This window comes from Miscanthus floridulus, chromosome 14 (genome assembly GCF_019320115.1).
Source record: "Miscanthus floridulus cultivar M001 chromosome 14, ASM1932011v1, whole genome shotgun sequence".
NCBI lineage: Eukaryota > Viridiplantae > Streptophyta > Magnoliopsida > Poales > Poaceae > Miscanthus > Miscanthus floridulus.
Genome location: NC_089593.1, coordinates 23,574,872 through 23,594,100, shown reverse-complemented (window position 1 = coordinate 23,594,100; position 19,229 = coordinate 23,574,872).

Here is a 19,229-nt window from a genome sequence, read left to right as displayed (position 1 = left end):
TGAGGGTTATAAGCAAACACTACGATTGCAGCATGAAAGGAATCCTCTCTGAGCCCATCAGGAGGTTTCCACACACAAGAGTCAGCTCTAGTATCCACCTGTCACCTACAATAGGGAGAATAAAACCCTAAGTACTTAATTATACTCAACAAGACTTACCCAATAGGAGAAAAATAAAAGACTCCAAGGATATGCAAGGCTTATTTGGCTTGCTAATTTATTGCATTGCTGGAAGCATTACTAATGGTACATCCTCATGTTCGAAGTTTTTAGCAGTTATTTTTAGTTACTTTGCTAATCATTCTAAGTAAGCACCTAGCTACTTGCAAGCATTTGGTAAGCAATCAGAATCATTTTACCATCTTTCATATTAAATGAGACCAACCCACTCCACTCCAAACTTTGACTCCAAGCCCCCACACTTGAGGCCTGGTCTTGGTATGGTGCTTAGACCTCTATCTTTCCCCGCCTCCAATCCGTCGGTCCGGAAAGAGCCAGAACCTACGACAAGAGAGCAACGAGCCTTCCCGCTCCCATAAGCATGTATGTGCTCAGGATAATAAGTTTGTGACCTGACTACCATCCACAGCAACGGACGGTCCTCAATCGACACAGGCGGGATAAGTGCAACCAGAGCCTCGCTCGGTTGCCAAGTCCAAATCCAAATCCAAAGCATAGTCCTGCCTGGTCTCCAATTATCATTCATGTATATTCTATGTGATTGTAATATGATAATAACAACAAAAATATCCTTTCTATCTCTCATGAGTGACAAGTAATCACTCAACTTCTACCGGAGTCCTATAGCATAGCAATCTACGCGATCCTACCGGACTAGTGAGACTCATAGGATAAGGATATATATGCAAGTGGGTTTCATTCAACTCCTTAAACTTAATGCACAAGCATAAAATAAAGTGCAGAATAATAGGGGTTATGCACCGGGCTTGCCTGGGTAAGATTTAACCAAAGATTAGCATTCCATTGTGGTGACATGGTCATCAAGGCACCATCTTTTCTGCTACTCCGATTGATTCTATGATCAATCGTTGTTCCTATTATGATATACGTAGATGCAACACAGAGACATAATTAATCAACGGCAACCGTAACTCTAAGAATACGACTATGCCTCACAAGCTAACGAGATAACTCTAACAACTAACGTACTAGGCTTGGCGTCGTTCCCCGAAAAATGTTTTGGTTCTATAATCCCAAGGTGTTTTGACATTTTATTGATTAAATATATATATTTGAACTATGGCTCATTTAGCTACCTTAGCAAACTAATTATTATGGAGCTACAAAAATTACAGTGGGCACCTAATAATGTTAGGAATTTACTGTAAAATTTATAAAGCCAACACTATCACCAATTTATCACAATAATTCCTATAAATTTATATTTTACAATATTAAGCATCTCAAATAAATTAGATTACTCTTGAAAATACTATGAAACAATGTGAACAAAATATACTAACAAATAGATCATAATTTTAGAAACCTAATAAAATTGGTTTCACAATTTTTGGTCAACTACACAAATTTATATTGAATTTACAAGTTTACCTTAGAAACTATATTAGAAAATACTTTAGGAAAAGAAAAGTGCCGGTGGCTATCAATTTGGCCCAGTAGCCCAGCGTGGGCGGGGCTGCGTGCGCGTCGCAACGGCCCAAGGCCAGGGCGTCCGCGCGTAGTGATGGTTTTGCAGAAAAGCCCCCGAGCTTTTAGGTAATAATACGACTACCATACGTACTATTCCTACCATCAGCGACTTTGCAAACAAACCCTCAGGTGTTTGCACCTTTACCACGGGGAGGTCCCTAGGGATCTCCACGCTCGATGGCACGGCGACCGACAGCATAGGGCGGTTACATTGGGCAAACTAGGCCCTCTACGATAGAAGTAAGGGGTCGACCACCCTCTATGGCCAAACACACAAGGTTGGGTGGCAGTAGGGGCTTAGGGACGTACTGACGTGAGCTGCAGCGGTGAACGGCTATTCATGGCGGTGACACGACTGTTCTGATGACCTAGGGCACTAACGGAGGGGTAGAGATGGCGGGGAGGCATCAGAAACTCACCGAGGACCGAGCTATGGTGACAGTCAAAATCGGAAAGTGCTAAGGTGGTTTGACCATGTGCACCCGCACCACGTGGCGGCGCTTTGAGCATGGCACCAGCACGTCACCGCACCCATGACGAGGACTCGGACCAACCTGACACAAGCACCAACTGGAGGGAATCAAAGCGAACCCAGAGGCACAACCAATTAAGGTTTTTACCTTTGGGTCGTGGCTATCCCCCAAATCCTAGGTCGCAGCGGCGTACATGCCCGACGACGATCAAAACGCTAAATTGGTCACCTACAAGGCTTGTCTGCACCTTGTTGTGGGTCGGTTTGCTAGTTGGCTTCCAATCCTTGCTGTAGAGGCACTGAATTGAGGTGGGATGCCCTAGTCCGCGCATTTAAGGTTGGGAAGCGGCGCGATGGACGGTGGCCCAGAACGGCTGTGACTAAGGTGGCCTGCCCAAGACTCGACGAGGCACGACAGCACGGGGATATGGACGCACGAATTAGGGGTAGGAGGCGCGTTGGTTAGTGCTCGGATAGAGCCATTAAGGCATGCCTACACGCGGAACGTTAGAATGCAGTAGCCGGGCCCAAGCGGGCGCACTGGCGTCGGCTAGCGGGATAGGGTGAAGCAGGGAGGCATCATTGTCACCTTGTGACTGGGGTCAGTTGACCTAGACGCGGCGGGCAGCGACATAGGCCTACGATAGGTGAATCGTAGGGCAGAGCGACTCCCACGCGAGCATGGCAATGATGGCCAGTGGCCAAGGTGGCGTGCGCACGTGGCTACAGCGATGACAAGCGACAATGGCATCGCGACAGCACCTCGTAGCGTGGCCGCCCAGCAGCATCACCAGTGCTGCGCAGCGGCGTAGTGCTCATGCGCATGCGAGGCCTAGGCACAGCCCAGCCGGCCTGACAATGGGGTGGTCGCGGCTGGCTCGGCCCGACGTGTAGCACAGGGTGGCAATGAGATGGCCAATGGCAACGCCACGCGCGATGTGGTGCGTGCGTGTGCAGTGGGTGCACCAACGCGCGACGCCACACCCTGAGCGTGGTGATCACGCCCACCCGGCCAGCCAGTCCAAGGCGATGTCATGCACAAATCTGAAAGCGTAAAAATCAACCGATTAGAGGTCAGTTGAGATTAAAACAAAAGCTCGAGGCTCTAGTAGACCCTAAGGGCTTCGGATCCAGGCAACAAGCACGGCCGGAGGGTGACCAACGAGGGAGATAGAGAGGTGCCAACATGGGTTCGTCACGCTAAGTGCTGGTTCATGAACGGAGCGCCAACAGCATGGTCACAACGCGTTCTAAGGAAGTTTGGGAATTTTTTAAGAAAACACGTGCCACTCCACACCACTACAATCTATACCATATCCAAGTACTCACTTAGAGGCAACCAACCGTGCAAGAAGGTGAAGCTAGTGTTTAAATATTTTAGTTAGAATTTAAATGTCAAAATAGCATTGTCTACTATCCTTTTCAGACTTAGAAAAGGGCAAGGGTTCAGTTAGAACTAAATAACCATTAGCACTTTTGTCACAATTTTTTAAGAGGCCTAAACCTTGTTAACTGCAACCCAGAAATATTCCATGCAATAGTCCGTACTTTATACTAAACCGTAGGAACAAAATATTTAAATACTATTTAATTAGTTTGCTCAATATAGTTTGCCAAAATGGCACTAATCACAAGTTCAACTTCCTCCCGATTCAACAGAAAGATCTAATTTTAATTTCAAATTTGATTTTTGAGCTATCAAAAATACTATTGAACAACATCTATGCACCAAAACAAAAGTTGCATTTTTATCAACTAACCTTGTACTTCAATTTTCATTTAAGTACTAAATACAAGCTATATTTTGTTTTTGTGTAGAATTTTTTTTTCACACCAACCGATTAAACCTCTTACTTCGTTCTTCCTGTTAGGATTTCTATTAACATTTTACACACTAAGTAAATTATCCTACGATATTGATTGAATTTCTTCCGACCACAAAATGAGTCACATAAGTTTTGTTTATTATCTCATGTGTGTGTTAAATTTTTAACACCCGAGAACCTGCTCTACAAAGTTCTCTTACACTTAATCTTGATGCTAAGCGAGCTCGTTACACCAGGGATGTTACATGCCCTCGACGGCTCACCACATATATGTGGCAGATGTCTAAGACCACCCCTTGGTACACCCCTCCATGGACACGTGCAGCAAGGGTTGATGTTCCGATACCATCTGTAACACCTCACGTCCAAAACTGCTTATATGGCCCAGCTCCATACATGGAACGGGCCTGCATACATGTAGCACCTTCGAGTTAACCCTTTTACACAAAGCGAAAGTGTAAGAGAGGTGCTACGCGTATGCAGTTCCGTTCCACGTGCGGAGCTGGGCCATATAAACAGTTTTGGACACGGGTTGTTACATATCCCACTGGTGCCATCGCCAGAAGGCCGCGCCACCACTGGAAACATTTTAATCTAGATCTCTTGCTCAAGAAGTGGGGGAGCCACTGGATCCTGCGCTGCACTGACATCAACCACGCCGGTGATGCCATCGCTACTGCTAGGTGCTCCCTGGGCAAGCTCGTCGTCGTCGAGAAGAAGGTGCTGAACCAGCGATGCTGCCGCCGCGGACCATGTGGCGGTAGAGGAGGCCACCCCACCTTGCCAACGTGGAAGCTGTGCAGCCACCGGTGCCCCAGGGTGGTCGCGTCGTCATCGCGGGCTCGTGTTAGGGCCCTTGATCGGACGCAGTTCTCTGTGACAGCTCACGAGCAACGAGGTGGCCGACACATCCCCATGGAATGTACTATACGTGCTTATCTCATTTTACTGCTTATGTATTTGTTTCAGTCTGATTTATTGCTTGGTTTGATAATGTGCCGCATTAGGAACTTGGTTGTGTGTGCTGCATTATCCTGATTCCTGAATCTCAATATAGACTTGTTCCATGCCTGTTGGCAATGGTGGCACGGACTGAGGTGTGAGCATGTGGAGGGCCAGCCCATAGAAGATGGGCAGATATCATGTTTCACAACTTCACATGGATAATCAAGAACTTCACCAGGTTGAATGGGAAGAAGCATTATTCAGAGGGTTTTGTCATTGGCAGATTTAAATGGTTAGCTCCTCATCCCTTCCATTGTCCCACCAGCTGAAAGCCAGATTCCATGATGTTTTTTTTCCTATCCCTGCATTCTTTTGAGTAATCATCAATAACATCTGTTGACATTGTCGTGCAGGTGTGTGATGATTTTCACTAAGGGGAACAATGTGGACCACTTCTCAGTTTTTTTCCTTAATTGCCAGACTGCTGGATCATATTGATGTGGTGAAACATGGTGTTCCTTCTTCCATGGTCCACAATCCAGTATGTGTCCAGAATATATTGCAATTGCAAAAGGGAAGTGATAGCTCAATCTTGTCTACTTTCTTTCTTTGGCAGTATGTAAGCAAAGAAGACTATTAAAAGCATTAGATTTTGTAGTGTTTCATGTCTCTAATTCTTTACTTTAGTTGGCTGACCAGCCAAAGGCACAAAAGTTCCAAACATATTTTAATAATCCAATTAAATTTGTATAATAAATTTCTAACATAGGAAGATTAGTTCTGTCAGATAAATAGCACAGAGAAAAAGTCAGTGCTTTGTGTACCTCTAAGGGCCTTCTATTTTCCACAAAGAATAAAACATACGATTGTTGAGTTGTGAGCAAAGATTTTTTTAAGGATACATGGATCTGCAGCTGTACCCATTATTGTTTCTGTTAAGTCTTTTTTTGCATATCAGGTAATCGTTGGTAGTGAAGAAGGCCTTTCAAGATTCAGCTGTGGAATATTAGCACAAAGGAAAAAAATATATGATTTTGATTGCAAGGGTTGTAACTCGACAAAACTTTAGCCTGTTTAGATTTTAGCTGTGGAAGAAGGCCAATAATGTGTGCACGCCACCCTGTTGCCTCTTCCCTATAGCAGATGTGAGGTGAGAAGTTTCTTTCATCACCATGCAGATCCACTTTCTTCGCCTTTTTCTTTCTAAAATTTTTACATGCTAATTTGTTCCTGCAGAAAACGAATCTAATGGCTCTCGGTTTTATGTTAGAGTCATTTTTATGTTGTTTTAGTTGTGTTCATCTATGCAACAAGAGCAGAACCATGTGTACTGCCTGAGTGCCTGTGGTATGTGGAAATGGGGATCATGAGCAAGCAACTAATGCTTTTGTGAGACATTAACGATGAGCGACACCAGCACACATGCAAGGTGATCTCATCCTGCTACCGAGCGTGCCTCCCCCCTCACTGGTGTGATGAGTGCATTTTCGGTGGTGATCCTTTGTTGTGCTCCATGGATTCTTAGGTTTGCTATTGCCAATAGTAGTTAATATAGTGTGGTTTGTAGGGTTTCAGTAGCCTCGAGCACTGAAGCTTATTGCAAGGGATATGCAATTATGCATGATGTGGAGGGGAAGTTTACAAACCTTTCTCTCTCTGTGTGATGCCAATGTATTGAGGAATTTAGTCAATTTGAGACTTAAGTAGTAGTGATGGTCGGCTACCAACCGAATGTTACAAACATCATAGGCTCAAAGAATCATGTTTTGTAATAGTACAACACATGTTCAAACTTAAAGTTCTTATGGTATACTTATTTGTTCCCATTGCAAAGCACAGATATGATCCTAGATGGCTAAAGCGTCCACGAAAAAAGAGGAAACATTCTGAGGAGCTGAATGCTTAGTGGTTCAAAAGGACACACCTCAACACATACCAACTCAGAACAAATCCTCACAAGTCCATGCTAATCAAGAGCCTGAAGAGTTTTGGGCATTTGAGGTCATGAAAGACATGTCAATGAACAAGGAAGAGATGTCTGAGTTACCGTGTGAATATGTCATGGTAATTCAGGGTGAAGCGACGTTGAAGCAAGTTGCATGCTTATTTAATTACATTACCAATAATAGTGTGCTCTCTTATACGATGATAACCATCATCTGTGTCTAATGCTTTGCAGGAGGCCTTGGGTTAAAGGTTTTGAAAGTGCATTTGCCCCCTATGTGGGTTTTGATGTATTGATGACATCTAAATTAGGGACTAATGAGATCTTAATGAGATATATTATAGTTTTAGTCCCATGAAAGTTTTAAAGAGTTGATCTAAGATAAAATGGTATCCCAAAATTCTTGAAATTGAAAAGGCGGACAAACTCAAAGCGCTCTCCAAAGTTTTATCCTTTGTTTTGAGTTTAGGTTTCACCATACTATAAAGAGGGATGCAAGTTTAGATGGTTTGAAAAAGATAGAGTGCTTAAGCATAAAAATAAAATGAAAAGAGTGACACTAAATCACCTCACGAACACCTAGACATAGTTTGTGGACTTTTGGTAGCCGGAAGTCCCGGTGCGAGCCGAAAGTCCTGGCACCTTGGGACTTAAACACCTGGCTCGCCTAACCGTCGGAAGTCCCGACAGAAGCCAAAAGTCTCGGTAGCCACCGGGAGTTCCAACAATAGTCGAGCAAGCCCAATGGTCTGCACATTTGAACAGTAGTCTTTAGTAGCACCGGAACTTCTGGTGATCTGTGTCGAAACTTCCGATGTAGATCTGAATGGTTGGATTTTCCTATGAGTATAAATAGCTTTCTCCTCTCTTCTAACTGTTACCCACTCATTCATTGCAACCTAACTCTATCCAAAATAACTCCCAAGCATTCAAGCCTCCCATTTCCTCTCTCCTTTGCTCCTAACTTCGATTCTCCTAAGGATTTGAGTGAAAGGAGAGTTGATTGAGTGAGAGAATCACTTTGGCAACCTTGAGCACTTGATTTCTTCATCAAGCCTATTGGATTTGCATCTATTACTCATGGAGCTTTGCTCCTAGCCAGCTAGGCATCGCCTAAGAGCTTCCATCTTATGGAGGAGCCTTGGGAAGTTTGTATTACCCTTGATTTCATAGTGAAAAGCTCAAGTGACCTTTGTGCTTTCCTTGAGAGAGGCAAGGAGGTGGAAGAAACTCTTTCCTTTGTGGTCACCTCAACAACGAGGACGTAGGAGCTTCTTTGTGGGGTTGCCAAACCCCATGATAAATCCTTGTGTCCCGCGTGCTTGTTGTTGTGATTTATGCTATCATATTTGTTCTTGGTTGTTTTCTCTTCTCCCTAAAGCACCTCTTAGGGTTTAGACTCGATCTATAGAGTGGAAGCTTTTTGATGTCAAGGGAGTGACTCTACGTGTCTACTTAACCACTTGGAAGTGGGGTTGTAAGAAATCTCGCATGCAAAGTTCATTTTTGCACTTCTAGTAAAATCCACATAGGAGTCGGAACTTCTAGCTGCCGGAAGTTCTGGCTCAAACTATCAGGACTTCCGACAGTTGCTAACATTTGACTTTGAGTTTGTGTAGAATTTTTTAGATATGCCTATTCACCCCCCCCCTTTAGGCATTGTTTAGATCCTTTCAATTAGTATTAGAGCTTGATCTTCTTTTAGCGCTTAACCATGTGAGAAGAAACAATGTCGAACACCGAAAAGATGAAAGTCGATGCCACCGAGATGGCCAAGCAAATTGCAAAAGAGTTGATGGCTGAGCAAGCAAAGCTTTTCCAAGATGAAATGAAGAAGATGCAAGATGATATGAGCAAGATGAAAGAAGTGTTGAGCAGGAATGTTGAAGATGCTATTAGTGGCAAAAATGATGCAACCAAAGACAATGCAAGTGACATTGGTGGTGATAAAGAAAATAGTCATGGTAAAGGAATCTACTCCAACATTGGTTTCAACTATGGACAACTCATCAAAGGTCCGCCCATGCATTTCCCCACTGTCAACCATGGCAAGCCACCTCACTTTGATGGAATAAGATACCCCGATTGGGCCTACGAGATGAAGATGCACCTCATTGCTGCTAGACTTTGGGAAGTTGTGGAAGTTGATGTGATCATTTCCACCAATGAAGATAGAGAGATAACCCTGGAAGAAGCTTTTAACCTCCATCAAAATGCACAAGCCGTATCTTTGCTTGTCTCAAGTTTGAGTCCGGATGAGTTTAACAAAGTAAATGGAGTAGAAAGTGCCAACCGTGTTTGGGAGATATTGAGAGTATCTTTTCAAGAAGACACAAGTGTGAGAAAAGGCAACATTGAGTTACTCTATGTTGAATTGGAAAGGTTTGTGTTGTTGCAAGGTAAGACAACACAAGCAATTTGTGATAGGCTCATGACATTGGTTAATCATATAAGAGCTCTTGGTAGTAATGAATGGGATGACAACAAGGTGGCTATTAAGATGTGAAGAACTTATAGAGCCATGAACAACATGCTTGCATCCGTAATCATGGAAAGGCCCGGTTATGATGAGATGTGTAACAACCCAAAAATTCACACACCAAAAATCACAACTACAAAATTTTTGTTTTAGCCCTATGTGATGTTGAGTGACACATGTAGAAGCCCAACCCTAGTTCTGGATTGGATGTGACCCAACTAGGTTAAAATCATAAGCATAGTTTGGTTTTATGCCACATGAGTAATTAAATTCCTAAATAAATAAATCATGCATGCATCCTTAGACCCACTTGTGATTTGGATTCTTTTGCCTTATGTGATGTTTAACTAACTTACTTAATATTTATGATAAACCCTAACCAAATTGGCAACAATTAAAAGAGAAAGGAAAGAAGATGGAGGCAGTAGCTCAGCCCAGCCTGCCTCGACCGGCCCAGCTAACCAGCCACCTGCCCTCCCACTCGCTCACGCGGCCCATGAAGCCGGCCCAGCATCGCTGCCCGCATGCGCACAGCCGCTGACAAGTCGACCCCGCTTGTCAGCTATCACGCGCCACATGCAGCCACATCGCGCCAAGCACCTGACGACCCGACCCCACTTGTCAGCACAGTAGCGTCTTCTTCCCCTCGCCCACGCAATCTCCCCACGTGACCAGAGGCCGACTAGCGTGGCAGGCGTGGCCCTAGGGTCACACAAATCGCATGACCTTGTTCCCCCTTGCCCGCGCTTACGCTACCGCATGTGAGTCGTCGGATGCGCTGCATGCATCACCACCACCCGATCGTCGTCCACCATTGGAGCCCTTGGAGCTCAGCTATAAAAGCCAACGTCCACGAGCCCTAACCCTCAGCCCGTTTGCCGCCGCCGCTGGTGGCACAGCACCACACAGCATCAAACCGAGAGAGAGGGAGGAGGGAGAAGCAAGGTGGAGAAGGAAGCCGCTGTGGGGAGGACCTCGCCGGAGCCAGGAGCGCCGCCCCAATCAGCTACAGCAACGTAAGCTGCTCGGCACAGCACTGCATCACCTCATCACAGACTCGCCTCGCCACCGCACCGCCATCCTACCGCCACGAACCCTACGGTGAGCCATCTTGCTGAGACCACCTACCTAGCCAAATGGAACGTGCACCACCATGATCGAAACCTTGCTGAAGCTTTGAGCTCTGGCCTAGCCCAACTGGTTAGCTAGGGAGACCGCCATGGCCACGCTTGCCAAGACCCAGGACATGCCGTGCATGCTGCCATCAGCCAAAAGGAGGACCCCAGCCATGACGTTGTACATCGGAGCAGGAGCGCACATGCACGGACACGCTCACCATGGTCGAGAGCACAACCATGGCGAGACCACCACGTCTTCTACGTTGCGGTAAGGCAACGTTGACACCCGACTGGTTCCGCCATGATGAGAGACACACTACGCTCACCTTAGCTGAGGAAGAAGCCCACCGGAGCCCTGCGTTGCCGCACCACACCTCGTCAGAGCGCCACCGCCTCTGTTTTGCCCCCACCACCATGGCTGGAGCCACTGGGAGTACTAGGAGCTCCTCCAACACGCCCACCATGGCCGTAGAAGCATCGTGGAGCTCACACGCTCCTCCAATTGGGCTCTCGCTACCACTGCAGCCCTGTCCATGCACGCCGCCGAACCCATGCCGCCGTTCACCGTGGCCAGAGCCCTAGGAAGCCCTAGCCGTCGTAGTCGCCATGACATGGGGAAGCTATTGCCTACCCTAATCGGACACTAGCACCACCGTGGGTGCTCCCCGGTGACCTCACCGCCGGCGGAAGCCCCGTCGGGGAAGAGAAGGGGATTTTTCCCATCGCCAAGCTCCAACCACTACCACGCCGACCATGTCCCGAGCAGCTCCACTGAGCTCCGACCACTACCACACCAACCACATCCCGAGCAGCTCCGCTGAGCTCCGACCACTACCACGTCGACCACATCCCGAGTAGCTCTGCCGAGCTCCGACCACGACCACGCCGTGCACGTGAACCGAACCCTAGGAAGGAGTAAGTGGACCAAGTCCTTCATAGACTGGCTCTACGGTCTATGGACCAACATAGGCAGGTTCACCATGAACCGCGCCTCACCTACGCCCATGGATCATGGCCCTTTAGTGGCCCAATAAGACGACGTGGCCGCACCAGCGCGCACCACGTGGCAAGCCAAAGCCTAGCCCGTATCTAGGCCCAACCAGCCCAGTTGAGGTTCGTCCTGTATTAGCCATTGACCAGTCAACATTGACCATTGACCGGGGCCACCTGTTAGTGACTGTGATTCATTGACCGTTGACTCACCCGTTGACTTGACGATGACTTAGACCGGGCCCACAAGTCAGCAACACAGAGCCTCTAGACCCACTTGTCATTGAGTGACGTCATGCTGATGTCATGATGACATCATGCGGGACCCCACCTGTCAGTACTAAAACCGAGACGATGATGTCATGCTGACATCATGCTGATGTCAGCATGCCACGTGGACCAACAGGAGCGTGACACATGTCAGCCCAGGATTAATTCAGCCTTTTTCCATTTTCAGAAATTATTGAAACTTCAGAAATTCATAACTAATTCATACAAACTCAAAAAAATACAAGATCAGGACCAAAATTCATCTAAAATCGAGCTCTATGCAATAAACCCATGTTTGAGTGCATTTGGCTCTTTTGAATTTCCATTGCTTTTGTGCTATTCTATAGACGTCGCTAACACGACTATAATGCGATCGTTTGCAGACTCGGAGGAGAACCAGACGGACGAGAACCGAGAGTATCATGAGGAGTACAGAGACGACTTCACTGAAGGTGCCACATCCCACCCAACCTCATAGCACCTATTACGCATGGCTCATATAGAACTGCTATTGCTTTACTTTATTGTTATACTCACACTATGATAGGACTTGCATGGTAGTATGCTTACTTGATGGCCTTTACCTTGATGCAACCTTACCCCTGCTTACCCTGCTATTAGGCTAGACACACGCTTGCTGCTATATTTCATTGCTTATACTTCTACTATGCTTATACTACATTGATGCGTGGTGGAAACTGGTGATATCTAGACTATGGGGAGAGTGCTACGTGTGTGACTTGGGTGCGTGGAGGGTAAGGGTTGTGTTGACCAAGTTAGAGTATACGATGAGCCTGGGGAAAGTCTTGCCATGGGGTGCTACCTGGGCACCCCTAGAATGAATACCTATGGTGGGTAAATGGTATATGAGGAGGCCATGGGTGTGAACCTATGATGGGAGGAGCCCAGGGTGGAGGTGCTGTGGTGGCACGGTAAATGGAAACCCTGATGAAGACATTCTGGCTTGGTCATCCCAAAGGACTTACTAGTACTCAGATTCACTAGGAAGCCTTACATACCACTCGCCCTATATGGTGCGGGATGGCCGGACTACTTGGTAGGATATTGCCACTACTGCTAGGTTGATAGCGGACAGTGTAAGGAGGTACGGGGCGCGGAGGAATTCCCCCACACCCTTCTGAGACTTCATGGAGACCTTGTGGACCCGGCTCATGACTCACAGTTTTAGCCACCCTAGACTAGACTTGGGGTGTACCAAGGCTGAATGGTAGAGTGGCATTATCCTAGGCTAGCAAGCAGCCGGAATCAGCCCAGTTGATGACGGTCAGTGAAGAAGGCAGATCTTGTGGTTATGTAAAACCTCTGTAGAGTGTATGGTTGATCGATCGATATATATGCTGACTTGTCGGGTATGGATCTTTCCTAGGATTCGCTTAAACTAGATAGAGAGATGAGTCCTTCTCTTCTTCCCCTGTGAGAGAGTGTTGATCGTAGCCAGGGGTTATGGGCCTTGAGACAGTGCCGAGAGGGAGTTGGCCTATCGACTGAGCGATGGTATGGTGATGATATGGAGATGGTGGTGTAACGATCCCAGGATCGAAACCTAGCTCTGGATGGAAATGGGGTGGAATGTGTGTGGGAGTGGTGTTAAAACTTGACTATACTATTAAATACTTGATATGCTAAAACATAGGAAACCCCTGCCTTATAGGTTCCTTTTGATTATATCCAACTTGCATCCAATTTCCATAAAGCAATGCTCATAGGGTGGGAGTGGCTAGTATAAATTGCACTGATAAATTTTGGCACATAGGTTTTGCTAAGGAGTCTAGCTCTGAGGAGTTTGACGGTTGAGGGGTTTATTCCTACGCTCGAGTTTTGGCGATCTTATCTTCAAGCTGTTCTGAATGAATGCTACTTTTGAATCCGCCAATACGGCAATGTAATAATTTATGTAATTCCGCACTATTTGTACTATGATATTATCATTGTATGGATGTGGTATTCGACTAGAATTTGGGTAATATGATCTACAATGGTCATAATACACTTTGACTCTGTGGATTTCCCTTCGTGGAAATCAGGTCGCTTCAAGATGACACCCCAAGAACTCCTTTCAAAGCTCAAGCATCATGAGTGTCTAGATGAAGATGCAATCAATGCTCATAATCAAAATCCTAGTGCAATGGGATACAACAAGAGTGCAGCCCTAAAGGCAACTCAAGCTCATGAAGACAAAACTTCAAGTCAAGAGAAGAAAGAAAGTGAATGATGATTCCTCAAGTGGAGAAGAAGATTTCGATGAAGAGGTTGCATTTATAATTAGAAATCTTAGAAAGTTTATGAAGAAGAAGAGCAATCCAAGACCTAAGGTGATGGAAAGAAGAGGTACAAGAAGAGGTTTTGCTATGGGTGTGGTCAAACCGGTCACTTCATAGCCAATTGTCCTAATGAGAAGAAGAACAACAACAAGTACAACAAGGATGAAGACAAGAAGAACAAAGGCAAGAAGAGAGGTGAAGCTAATCTTGGTGAAGAGTGAGAGTCAAATGATAGTGACTCAAGTGATTATGAGAAGAAGAAGAAAGGAGCCACAAACATCGCTATCCATCACTCTTCATCGCCAACCATGATCTTCCTCAACTTGGCTTCACCACCAAAACTCTTTCCCAACCTATCTTCATTACCAAGGCTCTTCTCCAACCACATCGACAACGACTACCACACTCCAACTTGCCTCATGGATAAGGGGAAGATGGTGCATGTCTCACTCACTCCTTCTAGTGATGAGTATAGTAGTTATGATGAGAACATAGAAGCAATTGAAGAAAGCATGATAAGAAACTTTGGTAAAAAGGGCTACACTAAAATAAAAATGCTAATGAAGAAATTAGAGAAGAGAGATAGATGCTTGGAGATGTAAGGAGAAATAATCACTCAAGAGAGAGACAAAAACCTTGCACTTGAAGCATCTATCACCAAGGAAAAGATGAAGGTGGAGAAGTTAACCGTAGAATTGTCTTTAGCCAATGACACAATTGGGAAATTAACTAAGGAACATTCTTCGGTTAATGACACAATAGCTAGCCTCAAGAATGAGAAAAGTATAGCTCAAGAAAGCCTCACAAGCTTGAAAGAAAAATACCGAATTCTTGAGCTAAACTACAACACTCTTTGGGCTAGCACTTCAACTTCTCCTAAGGCAACTGAAGACTCTAATGTCTCCACTAGCAATGGTTATAAAAGATGCTATAAAATTGATGTAAATGCATATGCAACTAGCCTTGTTGAGCTAGAAAAGAAAGACAAGGAGATCAATAGGTTGAAGATGATCTTGAAGAATGGGTGCAAGTGTCAAGAGCAATCCAACAAGACCATATACAAGCCATAAAGGCACCCATCAATCAGGAAAGGTATTGGCTACAATAGGTATGATGGAAGAGCCAATGAAAGGAACATGGTAAATGGTGTGCCTTGTGTGAAGTTCAACAAAGGTGTTGCTCTTGATGAGCTCATATGCAAGGTAAACAACAAGGTCTATATTCCCAAGATTCCATCTACAAATGACAAGACCAACAAGACAGAAGCAAGCGGAGGCCCTCAAGCCACAAGCACCACTCCCACGATGCTATGCTAGTGATTACATGTGTTGTTGGGGCAAAGATGGCAAGATCATGGTGAAGTATGTTGGTGCCCACAAGAGGAAGGAGATTATGAGGAGTGTTTGGTTGCCCAAGTTTTATGTGACTAACCCCCTAGGACCCAAATCTTTTTGGGTACCTAAAACAAAAGCTTGATTTGTCTTTGTAGGAATACTCCTCCGGTGAACAAGTTGGGTGTTGGATAGTGGATGCACCAATCATATGACCGGAGAGAAGGACATGTTCATATCATTCCAACCTAGTCATGACCAAAGTGGAAACATTGTGTTTGGTGATAATGGAAAAGGAGAAGTTGTCGGTTTGGGTAAAATTGCTATCTCAAATGATAATTCTATTTTCAATGTTTTACTTGTGAATTCGTTGAGATATAATTTGTTGTCTATTTCACAACTTTGTGAGATGGGTTACAATGGGTCTCTTTACGGATAAGGGTGTAGAAGTCTATAGAAGGGAGAACTCCTCTATTGCATTTATGGGTCATTTAAAAGGGAAACTCTATCTAGTTGATTTCACATCAAATAGAGTAAATCCCAAGACTTGTTTAATGGAAACATCTAGCATGGGTTGGCTATGGCATCGTTGTCTTGCCCATGTTGGGATGAGGAACTTGGCTAAACTTCAAAAAGGCAAACACATCCTTAGACTAACAAATGTTTCTTTTGAGAAAGATAGAATTTGTAGTGTATGCCAAGCCAGAAAGCAAGTTGGAGCCAAACATCCCACCAAGAATGTCGTGACAACTAAAAGGCCATTAGAGTTGCTACACATGGACATATTTGGACCCGTCGCTTATATAAGCATTGGTGGTAATAAATATAGTTTTGTAATTGTTGATGATTATTCTCATTCCACTTGGGTGTTCTTTTATGTGATAAGAGTGATGTGCAAGGCATCTTCAAGAAATTTGCAAGAAGAGCACAAAATGAGTTTGATGTCAAGATCAAGAGAGTTAGAAGTGACAATGGGACAGAGTTCAAGAACACCAATATTGAAAAGTTCCTTGATGAAGAAGGAATCAAACATGAGTTTTTGGTTCCCTACACTCAACAAAATGGAGTTGTGGAGAGGAAGAACCGAACGCTCATAGAAGCTACAAGAGCAATGTTGGATGAGTACAAGACTCCAACCAACTATTGAGCGGAAGCGATCAATATGGCATGTCAAGCTATCAACCGCTTATATCTTCACAAAAACGAGAAAAGACCACCTATGAACTTCTAACCAGTAAAAAGCCCAAGGTGCATTACTTTAGAGTTTTTGGATCTAAGTGTTTCATACTTAACAAGAAATCCAAAAGTTCAAAGTTTGCACCAAAGGTTGATGAAGGTTTCATGCTTGGTTATGGTACTAATAAACATGGATATCATGTTTTCCATAAGACCACCAGTTTAATTGAAATCGCGGTAGACATGACTTTTGATGAAACCGACGGCTCTCAAAAAGAGTAAGTCAATGTTGAGATTGTAGGTAATGAAGAAGCTCCTCATAAAGCTATCAAGAAGCTTGCCATTACTGAGGTAAAGCCCATCAAAGTACAAGATGAAGATGAAGACACCATTGTGCATGTTCATCATGATCCTACCATTCATCATGTTTCATCCAGTAAACATGGTGAAGCTTTCGCTTTAAGAAACAATCATGATGGAAGACCAAATGATGCACAAGGTCATTCACATCAAGATGGTGCTATCAATGATGATGAGCAAGATCGATCTCAACTCAACAATCAAGAAAGAAGTGAAGACAACCCTCCACAAGACCATGGTTTTGATCCTCCAACCAATCAAGACCATGATGAAGATGATGGTCCTATCCAAAGATCAACTCAAGTGCCACATCCAAGAGTTCATCATTTGATTCAACGGGATCATCCCGTTGATAATATATTGAGGAGGATTCAATGAGGGGTAACAACACGTTCCCGTTTAGCAAGTTTTTATGAATATTACTCGTTAGTTTCTCCCTTGGAACCTCATAGGGTGGAAGATGCACTTGATGATTCAGATTGGATGATAGCCATGTAAGAGGAGTTGAACAACTTCACTAGGAATGAAGTTTGGTCCTTGGTGGAAAGGCCCAAGCAAAATTGTGATTGGAACCAAATGGGTCTTCCGCAACAAGCAAGATGAGCATGGTGTGGTGACAAGTAACAAGGCAAGGTTGGTGGCTCATGGGTTCACTCAAATTAAAGGCTTGGATTTTGGGGAGACCTATGCACCGGTGGCAAGGCTCTAATCAATTCGCATTCTACTTGCCTATGTTGCTCATCATGATTTCAAGCTATATCAAATGGATGTGAAGAGTGCATTTCTCAATGGCACCCTATCTGAGTTGGTGTATGTAGAGCAACCTTTAGGCTTTGAAGACCCCAAATATCCCAACCATGTCTACAAGCTCGACAAGGCGCTCTATGGGCTAAAACAAACCCCTAGAGTTTGGTATGATTTCTTAAAGGATGTCCTACTCAAACAAGGGTTTCTGATAGGAAAGGCTGATGCTACTTTATTTACTCATAAAGTCAATAATGATATCTTTGTTTGCCAAACATATGTCAATGACATAATATTTGGTAGTACTAATGTGGCTTTTTGTGAGAAATTTAGTAGGATTATGATGAATAGGTTCAAGATGTCCATGATGGGAGACTTGAAGTTCTTTCTTGAATTTCAAATCAAGCAACTCAAGGATAACATGTTCATAAGCCAAACCAAGTACACCAATGATATGTTGAAGAAGTTTGACATGGACAAAGCCAAGCCCATCAAGACATCCATGCCAACCAATGGACATCTTGATCTTGATAAAGGTAGAAAAGACATCGATCAAAAGGTATATCACACCATAATTGGATCCCTCCTTTACCTTTGTGCATCTAGGCCCGATATTATACTTAGTGTGTGCATGCATGCAAGATTTGAAGCTAATCTAAAAGAATGTCACCTTCTGGCAATTAAGAGAATTTTTTGGTATTTAATGCACACTTCTAATCTTGTCTTGTGGTATCCTAAGGGCTCCACTTTCAAGTTACATGGCTATTCCGATTCGGACTATGCCAGTTGCAAAGTAAACCGAAAGAGCACTATCGGGACTTGCTAATTTATTGGTCGGTCTTTGGTGTCTTGGAGCTCTAAGAAGCAAAACTCCGTTGCTTTGTCCACCACTAAAGCCGAGTCTATGGCGGCCGGTGCATGCCGTGCCCAACTACTTTGGATGAAGCAAACTCTCAAAGACTTTGGTTGTGAGCTTACCAAGATTACCCTTTTGTGTGACAATAAGAGTGCCATTAAGTTGGCAAACAACCACATAAACCACTCTCGAATAAAGTACATAGACATCCGGCATCACTTTTTGAGAGACCACGAAGCAAAATGAGATATCGCAATTCATCATGTGAGCACCGAAAAGCAACTAGCCAATATCTTTACAAAGCCTCTAGATGAGTCAAGATTTTATGCTTTGAGGAGTGAGCTAAATATCATTGATTCTTGTAACGTGGCATGATGTCTTGCACATACTTTGTTTGATCTAGCTAGGAGAAAACACTTGTGAAAATGTTGTGTGATCCTTTCAAAAACTATTTTATAGTTTTCATGTGTGACTATTGCTTTGTGATGTTTGATTGAAATCTAGTCACACCTAAAAATGCTAGTGTCCATCATATTTTTGCCCCACATGGCGTGGTGAGTTCGAGCTAGGAATTTTTTCTATCCTCCAGCGTCGGAAGCCTCGGCTTAAGCCAGAAGTCCTGATAGGCGGAAGTCTTGGCTTCTGTCGAGACTCCTGACTGCCAGAACTCTCGGCTCAGTGTCGGAACTCCTAATGTAGATCTAGATCCACCACTTTTGACTACATTTTGACCACGTGTTTTATCCTAGGGTTAACTTCTTTTC